Source organism: Pagrus pagrus, assembly GCF_965226575.1.
Source record: "Pagrus pagrus genome assembly, chromosome: 8".
In the NCBI taxonomy this organism is placed as follows: Eukaryota; Metazoa; Chordata; class Actinopteri; order Spariformes; family Sparidae; genus Pagrus; species Pagrus pagrus.
The window spans coordinates 26,796,321-26,807,885 of NC_140192.1; positions in this window are offsets into that span (position 1 = coordinate 26,796,321).

Below are 11,565 nucleotides of genomic sequence, written 5' to 3' on the forward strand. Positions count from 1 at the left end.
TTTACAGAGGACTTACATCACTCAAAGCCTTTACAACATTTTATTCCTAAAAACATGGCAGAAATTGATATCTTAAATGCTATTTTTTTTTATTTAAATAGTGATATAAAGAGATATCCACAATTCCCTCTGACTAATATGTCGACAAATGAAACAAGAATTTTAATCTTGGCAAGGATTTAGAGTTAGAAAATGCCTTATTTGCATATTTAAACATTCCAAAAACTAGTTATACAAAAAGGTAATTGTCTTAATGTAAGAAATCCGTTTCTTCACAACACATATCTTTATACTGAGTAAGAAATCTATTTATTATATGGATTTTATCGATACATTTCTTTAAAGGCTGTGTTCTCAAAATGAGTGTTTTCTCAGACTTTGAGCCAAGAATCTACACTTCAGTAACTCTTAACTCTTAATGTAAGTTATCAACTGGGGATGTTTCATGGCTTACCCCTCTGTTTGCCTGGCTGTTTCTTTAAACATGGATTCTTATTCCTAATTGTTAGACTTATTCTAAAGTGGCAGGAAATGTCTGGATCTCATAATCAATAAGTGCCCCGTGCCAGTATGTTTCCAGCCTGTTTTCCTTTAAACTAGAGACACAGAAACCTAAAGCCTGATATGAGAAGTCAAAGTGAAAACCCAAACAGCAGCCCATGTGAAAACCAGGTGCTCTGCAGACTTTTCATCCACAGTCTCACAACGTCTGAGCGGAACTTTTGTGTTAAACTCTCAGTTTCCTTCAGGCAGGGAATGAAAGAGCTGTCACAGGCCTGACTGGCACTGAGAAAGACCAGGAGGGAGACCCTGACAGAAACGCATAGTGAGCAAAACCTGAGACAACCAGTAAGCTTTAATTGTTAACTTTATACCCACAAATGATTCTTTAAATGAGTTAAAGGCCTAAAGATTTGCTCTGTGCAGCAGGGTATAAAAAGAAAACATGGTTAAGCTCCCACAACTGGAGCCTTGCCAGCGAAAACCAACAGAACCCCTTTATGAAAACTGCTAAAATGAGAAGCAAGTTGTGCCCGACAGTATGAGCATGTCAGGAATATCTAGACTATTTATATCTCAGACGATTTACAGCCAAAATGACCACTGTGATTTCATCACAGACAAGCTCTGTGCTACATTTTTATTCTTATTTCAGCGCCATGTATGACAGTGTTTTTTCTACGAGTTTTAAAAAGCCCTTTCAAATTTGAGCAGCTGTGTTTATTTACCATGTAGTCTGGATTCAGTGCCAACTGCTGCTGAATGAAGTTAAGCTGAGGGCAGAGCAGCCCTGCAGGCAGCTCCGTTAGCAGGTTCAATGGCCATCGCAGGTACAAAACAATAAAGTGTATGCTCTACTGTTACACTTTTATGGTAGCTGTTAACCTTCCCATCAAACTTTAGGAGCGGTCCTCAGCATTCTTGCCACTGGTGAAACTGCAAAGCATCTCACAGTGGCGACAGTGTGGCGGAGGCTGCGCCGTGCTCCCCATCTGTCAGCTGTTTGACAGACAGCAACAAACTGTAAATCAGTCACCTCTGAGAGAAGGCCGGCCCCCTCCCTGCTCACAGCAAACAAACCATGTGTGTGTGTGTGTGTGTGTGTGTGTGTGTGTGTGTGTGTATTCACCCTGACTGTGCATCATCCGCTTCCTTTATCATGCGGTGCTGACGCTACATTGCTATCAGGCAGGTCAAGTGGAGCCACATTTTAAGATAAAGTGCTTTTAAAGTGTGACCATGTAAAAAACAACAACATCTTCCTCTTATGAATGAAAAGTTGAATTCATAAGCAAAAAACAAAATGCACCCTTGGCATTTTTGATAGACTCTCACTTTGTCAGTATAAACATACTTGGTCTGATATCCAGTAGCTCATAGTAGCTAATTTTAGCATGTAACTCATTGGCACTCAGTAGAGCACATACCTCCGCCAAGGCCCAACAGTCCCCTTTAATTTAATCAAGCCTAATCCAATATAAACCGAACATATTTAAGTCGTACTCACTCATATATACCAGCTACCTAAGTACACCTGATTTTTTCCTGCGTGATCCATGCATTATTTCCTGAGAAATTAAGATGTATCCAGATCTGCACAAAAAAACTAATGGGATCTATTCCAGGCCGACACCCATCCTCCATCCAAGTTTCATGGAAATTGTTTCAGCAGTTTTTATATAATCCTGCTGACAAACCAACCAATGAGCAACAAACGGACATCGGTGAAAACATAACCTTGGGGGAGAAACAAAAAAAATGTGTGCTGTGACCAGTAGCTCATAGCGAATGTCAGCATATAACCCATGATTCCAAAAAAAGTTGGGACACTGGTTTTTGTCACTTTGCACATTGTAGGCATGAATTTCATGTGTATATTCACAAAAAACAAAGCGTCTGTTTGCACACATTATGGTGTCTGTTTGTAACATTATGGTATTTAAATGTCTAAACATGACTATTATATATTCTGTTTAGTTTTCATTATCCCAAATGTTTCCAACAATGTTCAAACCCAGAGAAATCCATCATTTCACTAAAGCTTGACACACTTTTGCCTGTAGCCACAACTCCAGATCCTTATCAGATGATCAGTAAGAGAACGAAGAAGGAATCGTTAGGAAAAGTTACATGAAAAAACTTTAAAACATAGTCACATAGACAGATTTGTTTTGATTGCAAGTCCCAATAGTGACAGATAATATGTAGCCTATGTGCTTTTAAGGCAACTACATTAAGACAATGTTGGAGGCAAATTCAATGTGCCATTACCTTGTCATTACCACTTGTGGCTCCAGTGGTTCATGTTCAGCAAAAGGAACAAAACAATTGTGCATCATACCACAAATTCTAGAAACTGTGTGCATTTGTTCTTGATTATACTTGACATCGTACTGGTCTGTTCTGAGGCTCTCTCGTGCTCGTCTGCAGCCAGAAGCTGCAGCTCCTTTAAAAACAGACAACTGCTTTAAGGAGTCAAACAATAAAATCAACTTTAACACTCTGTCGACAACTTTGATGTGCAATCACAAGGCGAGAACAGGGGCGGGGGGACAGAGTGGGAGTAAAAACATCCTCTGACTTGCCCTAATTGTTTCAGCATCTGTTTTGCTGTCGCTATCACCCAGACAGGCCGAAAACACAACTGAAAACACACATTCAAAGTTTCCACTCGCTTCATTTCCTTTAATCAAACTGCCCTCTCAGTGACTGATTGCCGGACCAGACCTTGGCCCCGTCTTGCCTCTCTCTCCTCCCTGCTTACTGTGCAACTAAACTCAAGGCTTTCCCTTCAATAATACTATTCTGTTCCCTTCAGGAGACAGCTGATAATTGCATTAACTCATTACAACTGATGATCATTATCATGAAATGTGACTGGAGGAAGGAGGAGAGGATTGGGCCAACAGGGATAGGTGGTGTTTGAATAAGAGCCCGTGCTAATGAAACGAGACCAACTGGCTGCGGAACGTGGCCTTCCCATTATACACGTACTTCAGGTTTCTAAAAGAGGAAGCGGGACACTGTTAAAACACAAAAGGTCCAGATGTGAGGCCCCATGAAACACATCTCACTGTCTGCCTCGTGCTGAATGCTGACAAATTGGCCTTTAACGATCCCAAAACAGGCCTAAAGTCAATGTCAAAGCCATGTGTCACTCTTCTGAGCCTGGTGTGGGAAGCCTAAGTGCCTCCAAAAAGAAGCTGGGACTCTAAGAAAATATTTGCACAAAGCCCTGCACTATTTCAGCCTCCAGAATGGGTTGATCCACATACTCGGCACTCAGCACATGCTGTTGCACTTCATCTCGCTCAAGGATTGAAGGCCTAGGAAACACAGCTGAGGGATTTAGTGAGACCTGTTGCATTATTAATGAATGGAGAAGACATTTTTAACCTTGTAAGAACACCTTTTGTTGTACTTTAGATGGCAAAACACATGTGAGAGTTACCAGGACGTTCTATGAGACTGTTCAGACCTGGCATTTACACGGGCCTGGACAGCTCTAAGTAAGTGAGTTCACAGCAGGCATTACAATGCATCTCCACATACATCTCGAGTCACCACTGCTCTATATTCAAATAAACACGTACATCTTTCTTTCTGTGTTTTTTCAAATACTTCAAATAACTTAATGTGTTTTGTTTGCAAAGAAGTATTGTATATTTTAGTTGTAAAATTTCATGTTTCCTGTCAATGAAAATGTTGTCCTCCCTCATACATTGAATGTAAACGGTGAAATCAGTTTAAATGTTGGCCTGTAAGAGAGAGAGAGAGTGATGCTCTGACAAACTGATGTTTTCTACAAGGAAAGAAACAAATTCATGTGTTGCACTGGATGCAGAATTTACAAGAAAGCATGAATGGTTAAGAATTTACCATATCCATTTAGAAATAGTTTATTTTATTGCTCCGCACTCAAGAAATCTCAAAATTGTGTGATTTTCAAAGGGAGTCTGGGGATATTGTGGTTATGTTTAAGGGTGAAATCGGTTGAAAAACACCTGCTGCTTATCTTGGCAGGTTTAGAGAGGCCAAACATGTCATTTGCATGACAGTGAACCAAATGGAAATCAGATAGCCTGATCACCTCTTATAAAGGTCGTCAGTTGTGCAGGCGGAACAACTGGAGCAGGTAATGTGAGCAATTGGGTCTCTACATGTCCTCAATGCGTCTTTGGGGCATTCACACCTATATTTAGAGAAGTCCTCTTGTGAGGACGGATGTTAAGGTTAGGTATGAACGTGGCCACAGACTGTTTTATACAAAGAGAGCTTGTGTGTGGCCGTGATGCCTGCATATGTGTTGGTTGGCAGCATGATGATTTAGCTGAAACAGACAGCTGCACACCACACCGTTCCCTCCCCATCACCATCCCATCTTTAATCCTCTGCTAACCACCACAAAAAAACAATCTCAGCATTTAGTTTAACATCACTGTGACAACCTTCCACATTTACAATCCACGTAGAGAACCCAAAAATATGATCCTCAGTGGTGCACAGTACAGGGTTGGAGTAGGCGTAATAGCTGTGGCTAAAGCAGAACTGGATATGAAATATGATTTGATCTCATGCCTCCTCACAAATCTTTGCAGTTACATCATTGTATAACATGGCTTCCATATGGTCATAATACTATTGAACAATCTGGAAGAACCATCTCGAAATACGATCTCTTCAGTCCAACTGTGACGGTCAGGAACTTTTACAAACCTGTGGAGCAACGATTTTGAGTTTCATTTATGTTTTTCTGCAACTAGACTGTATCTCAGCTAAACCTTTATTGGTATATATTTTATTGAAGCTTGGTTACTGCAAGAGCACAATGACAGAGACAAGTGCAGATAAGTATAGAAAGTAAAAGAAATAAACAACAGAGTTGTATAAAACTAAAATAAGAAAGAAAATATAACATATAAAATATACAAGCATTTGGAGACAAAATTACAAGGTGAAGTGAGAGTAGCAAAGTTTCCATCTAATTGTCAGGTAAATTAATGCATTTCCATCATCTGGTTTGGAACAAATAAACTAAACCAACAAAACCAGTTATTTGCCGGTCGTCTATAAACCTCAAAGGAGAAGAAGAGGAAACAAAACCAGTGCTACCACCAGCCATGTTTTTGCACTTAATGCAACCAAAAAACATTGTCATCCTTAGACTCTTGCTGCTATTGTGGCTAAAAACCAGGACCCGCTCTCCTGTTTTAAATCAATGTCTTCCTCCATTTGCAGCCAAAAAGAACAAAGTGTTTGACAATGACCACCATCAAACAAGCAGCCTCCCACTACCATGTATTCACACTCTGACATTTTTGATGGCTAGACATCCTGATCAGAGCCATGATTTGAGAGTGTTTACATTGCACTGCAGACCCCAAGTGACTCCTTGCTCTCAGAGGGAGAATCCTCAGAGAGGGAACACTAAAACAGGAAAAACAGTCTGCGTAACCCATCACACTGCACTGACACCCTATGCATACGATTGATGCTATGGTTTGGCCCGGGTGCAGGGTTCAGTGGCCCAGCCCTTCCTGCCTTTGTTGGTCTTTGTTTAGGGTGGTATGCCTTCATCAACCATGGGTGTCCTTGTACGTGACCCTTGCTCTACAGGTTCCTCCTGAAAGATGACAATTTATGTTGCATTTCATTGTCAGTTGAAATTTGAGGTATTTCATTTGTAAATTGAGCCGAGCACGGAGGAACTTGTGTACCTTTTTCCACAAGTATCATGGAAACTGAGTGTTTTTTAAACAGATGGTTGAGGTGGGTACAACCCTGGGGGGCTTTAGGATTAGGGCTGAGAGGGCAAGTCTAAACCTGCTCTTTTCCCTTCTGTTCACGAGCCTGTACAGACCACTGACTTTACAAAACATGATTCATATTATGTTGAACAAAATACAGGAGATCACTGATTGAACAAACCACCTAATTGCAATTATGATGACTTAAAAGAGTGTAAATCTTTTCATCGCGGTCACACTGAAACCTCTGTCATTAATATGCAGCAGATTCTCCCCCTCACCGCTGTGCAAGTGTGACTGCGTGGGTCCACGCAGAGGGCAGGACGCTGCACGACAGCAAGATCAAGGTCAGAGAGCTTGAGAAGAGGAAGGAGAGAGGAGGTCACCCAGGCTCTTTTCAGGGATAATCTCTGCTTCCACAATATGGAGTGACAAGCTTTCACGGGCCCAAAAGGCAAACAGCTCTCAGCATTCCAACATGGCAGACTGATCGGTCTATTCATACGCAGAGCGAGCGACGTCTCATCGCCTTGCTCATCCCAACATGCAGAGGGGGATTTTGAGGGGGGATTTGTCTCCCAGCAGAGAAGCCTCGCCTGTCAGAGGTGGAAAAGCCCTTTGGCAAGGACACAAAGTGAAAAACAAAATCCGACAGGTCAGATGCTTCCTATAGACACACATGAAGAGGGGGTTTAGCAGGAAAAATACACTTAACTCTTACTTTAAGTAAACACATGCTACATATTCAACCTTTGCCCAGGTTTTAATTTTGAGACAATAGCAAGGAGACATGTTTGAAGTGGTGCAGGAAACTTCTAGCAACTGGGATTTATGCACTGCTGTATGTATACTGAAGCAACTTACACCTTTAAACATGCTGTAGCCTCTCAATCATCCTTATCTTAGGACATACGCCTATACACTCGTATCAGGACGGACAATGGTTGTTTTTAAATGTATTCTGAATGGTTTTAGAGTTTGTAATCTACTGGACATTATATATATTTTTTAAAAGGGGTTGATGACTCATCCTGCATTTAAAACACAACTGTATAGCTCGCACAACTTTATAACTTTATTCACTGATTCAGGTGAAACTAGATTATATATTATGGAGAACAATATTGGTAACACTTCATCTAACAGGTCAGGACATTTCATGGTAAGTAGCTGGTTATTATCAAGATACACATTGGACATTTCTTTGAAATGACCCCAAATTACTACAATAATAATAATATTCTTCTATTTTCCAACAAATAGTTAATCAATGGCTGACAATTGTATTTAATACATTTTGAGGAAACTTCCACCTAGTTTCTGTTTAACTTCCTCTCAGCAGGCCGCTAAATTACAGCGAGTTGTTGTATCTCGTTTGTGGAGTTATTTCAGCAAATTTCAAACATGTTACTTGTTGTAATAGATACGATTAAATGTTAATATGACATTTCCGAGAATATGTTTATTTGCCTTCTAGCTGTTAGATGAAAAGATCGATACCACTCTCACGTCTGTACAGTAAATATGTAGCTACAGCCAACAGGTGGTTAGCTTAGCTTAGCAAAGGGACTGGAAACAGGGGGAAACAGCTAGCTGGGCTCTGTTTCCAACAACAACGCTCACCTACGGTACCAGCACCTCATGAGATAACCGTCTGCTAACTGTAAAAGCAGTTTTATGTTTACTGTACACACATGAGGCGTGATATCAATCCTCTCATCTAAATCTTTGTGAGAAAGCATAAGGGCATATTTCCCAAAACTACTGCTTTAAGAATTGTAGGAATTTTACACAAAATGCAGTGGGAAATCAACAAGTCACGTACTCCCAAAATACGTTTTTGGCAATTGTTTCCAAGTTAATCAAGCTCTCTATGCTGCTGTATTGTTTAAGGGTGCCAATTGGCAGCCGGCCTGTAAATCATATTCTGCTAAGTGAACAGCAGACAGTCTGCTGATTTTCTTTGCAGAAAAAGAGGGAGAATCCAATTGTTTTTCGGCTCCCTCCCCCTCTCCCTCTGTGGCTATCAGCGGGTCTCTGGAGAAGTGCTGGTTTCCGTAAACGTGATGGGGAGATGTTTCCTGTGGCAGGTCTGTCTGCTGCTGATTAGAGGCCATCCATCAGCCGGACCTCCTCGGAGCAGAGAGGAGGGCACTGGTCAAATCTGTCTCCCAGTCCAGCCCAGCGTTTCATATATTTGAGACTAGGTTACAGCAGGTCCACGCCCTGGCTCCTCATCATAGCCAGATAAACACAGTTAGCTCAGACACTGACTCAGATTTGAGAGTGACACAATAAACAATGTTGGAACCTCAGCCAAGATTTATTTTAAAGTGTAATTTGACAGATCTGGAGAGGATTCTTATCTCCAGTTCTTTCATAAAGATCTGCAATTTCAACTCTCTAATTGTTCAGCTTTGATAAAAAAAAAAATAAGGCATGCATGTTTGTGTGGTCTGAACATCCTGCACTGCGTTAAATGTTTTAAATGTTCCACAGTGCAGAGTGGCTGCCTCCAGGCTCACAAAGGTCACAGTGTCTTTTGTTTCTCCTTTGCAGACATGATCCTTCATCAGCCCTTGTCTGCAGGCGCTGATTGCTCTGTGCAGCACTGCGGTTGGTTTCTTCCTCTGTGGACCTCAGTGCCACTCTTGGGTAAAGCACCCACAATGGCAGGATGACTCCAGTCTAAAAACAGGCTGCTGTTCGTGCCCCCTGTTGTGTTGAGGCATTTTTCTCCCCAGTCCCCATCACTTTCTTTGGCCTCCAGTGTAAAGTGTAAACAGGAGGTAGGGAAGTATCCTCCCGAGCCGGGCAGAGGAAACCACACAGGGTCTGGAGACTGAACCCTCCTGTGGTCCGCTGGTCAGCTGGAAGGCAGCAGGGTGAACTCTTGAGTCTGAGAAACTGTGATACGCTCTATTGTGTTGGACGTTGTTTTGATGTCAAAGCAGTTTGACCTTGGACAAGAATGAATCTTTGCTCCAGTGTTGGCACCATTATTAAAAAAAGGGGGATACCCCAGTGGGGATCAGTTCAGGGCATCAAGACACAAACAGGAAGGATTTAATTTTAACGAGTGAACATGAGCAAATGTCTCAGGGCTGGTCAGACAATCATCAGGGCTGCAGGAACCTTCCACCAACACTAAGCCCCACAGGTGATAAATTGTGCTTGCATGCAAAAGAAAGCCTAAGAGTTTCCTTTATGATTACTCTTTCAGCACCGTCTAAATCATCAGATATTACTGTTTATAATACAGGACTGTAGGTAAAGCTCTGTGTCATGAATCTTGTTGTAACATAAATTCCTTTGTAGTACACCTACAACGACATAATGGAGCATGACAGAGGAAGGAATTTAGTCAAATTTATGTCACACTTTGACTTTAGACTCTTTTGCTTTTAAGGGCCCCTTTCAGGCATGCATTTGTACGGATGTAGCATTCCTCAGAGAGCAGTAAGTGACGGAGCACCACTGACCGTGGTCACCTCAACCTGTCAGGCTATTGAACCTGAGGCTGACGTAGACAATGCCCAGGTCAACAGGTCTGCACTGCAATCACTAACGGCAATAGATTCCATTACTCAGGTCTGACCTCTGACCTTTGAGGGAGTGTCAAAATAAGATCAATAAAAAATAGGAGGAAACAGCAGCAAAACATCAGTCAAAGCACAAATTAGAGAGTGGGAGAAACAAACAAAAAGAGTCTACAGCCATGTTAGCAGCCAAACAATGACAATGACAACATGCTGATTTTAGACAGGTATAATGTTCTTAACCCATAACCAGAATAAATGTAAGCAATGTTCTTCAACAACCACTTGGTTAGGGTTAGTAAAATAATTTTGTTTTGGCTTAAAAAAATCTTGTATTTGTTGCCTCAAACATGGCTAGAAATTGTCCTGAAGTCTCCTTTAAAAAAGTCCAGTTGTGTAACTCTAAAACATGAACGTTGGCCACTGGCAACACTGATTACCTCAGTTACCAAGTAAAGCAGACTATGAAATTTAAGTTGTACAAGCTAAAACATTTTAACAGCCCAAAATGATTACTCTACTTGACTTGGTAATAAATGTTAATGTGGTGCATATGATTTGATTTTGAACGTATCCATGGTTTGCAAAAAAGTTTACTGACAAAATTATATTATGGTGACTGGGATGTTGAACATTTTTACACCCAAATTTGTGCAGATATGCAGGTTACAGACTGACTGAATTGCCTTTCAGTTTTTGTTCAGGTGTGTCATGTTTGATCACAAAAGCAACAAGAAACAGAACAGTAGAAAAGTCATATACCTCATCAGACTGCAATAACATTACCAATTAGACAAATCATTTTTGTATGGCGCTGATGTTGGAAACAGCTATGGAGTGAGCCATCTCACTTCATTCTCATCTCTATTGAGAATTGCATATGCGCAGCACTGATCGGGTACTGACATGGATCCCAGTGGCAATGTTACATAGGTTACTTTTTTATATTTTTACCTCGGTGTCTCTTTCAAACTCACACTGACTGAACAATGTTTGAGCACCGCTTAAACAGAGAGGAATGGAAAAATATTTACGCGCCAACGCCCTATCTAATAGTTCAGTTTTAAGTTTCAGTCTTGACTTAATATTGGAAACATTCATGAAAAGGGCCTCTGACTAGGGCAAGATACATTTTTGTATGCTAAAATCTTGGGTTAATTAGCCAGACTTCATCCCAATCAGCCTCTTCCTTTGAGTTTCCTTTAAGGCAGAATATGGGTCAATAGAGTGACCCAGTACGGTGGAGGAACTTGGCTTCTTGGACCCAGAGTTATTGAGCTGCAGAGGAGCGACGGAGGCCCTAACCCCACCACAGGCATCAGAGAAAACATCTTGCTGCTCTGGCAGAAGAAAAAGGGAAAGAAGAACTTCACAGCTGCACACTGCTAAAGGGGGAAATGAGCGGCAGGCTTGGAAAGATTTACAGCCTTCATAATAAATTTCACAGGAAGGATTACAGCATCACATTGTAAGTGTGCATATAGTAGAGGAGAAGCCGGCAGCACTTGGCCCAGGTGGGAATAGTTCTGTTAATAGCCTGGCCACCACTGCTGTTATTGTTCGGGAGATGCTACGCCAGGCAGACTCCTCTTTAGATCAGATACAGCCAGTCTCAAAGGCAGACGCTGAGATTTCCTTTCTGCCATCCAGCTGCTATTTGTCATGACTGAGAGCCTCTGAAGTTACAGCCAGCTGCCCTTGCTGATCAGCTCACTAAATTCTCACTGGATATGAGGCATTAAATTACACGCAAATGCCGAAAGCGCAATATTTGTCAA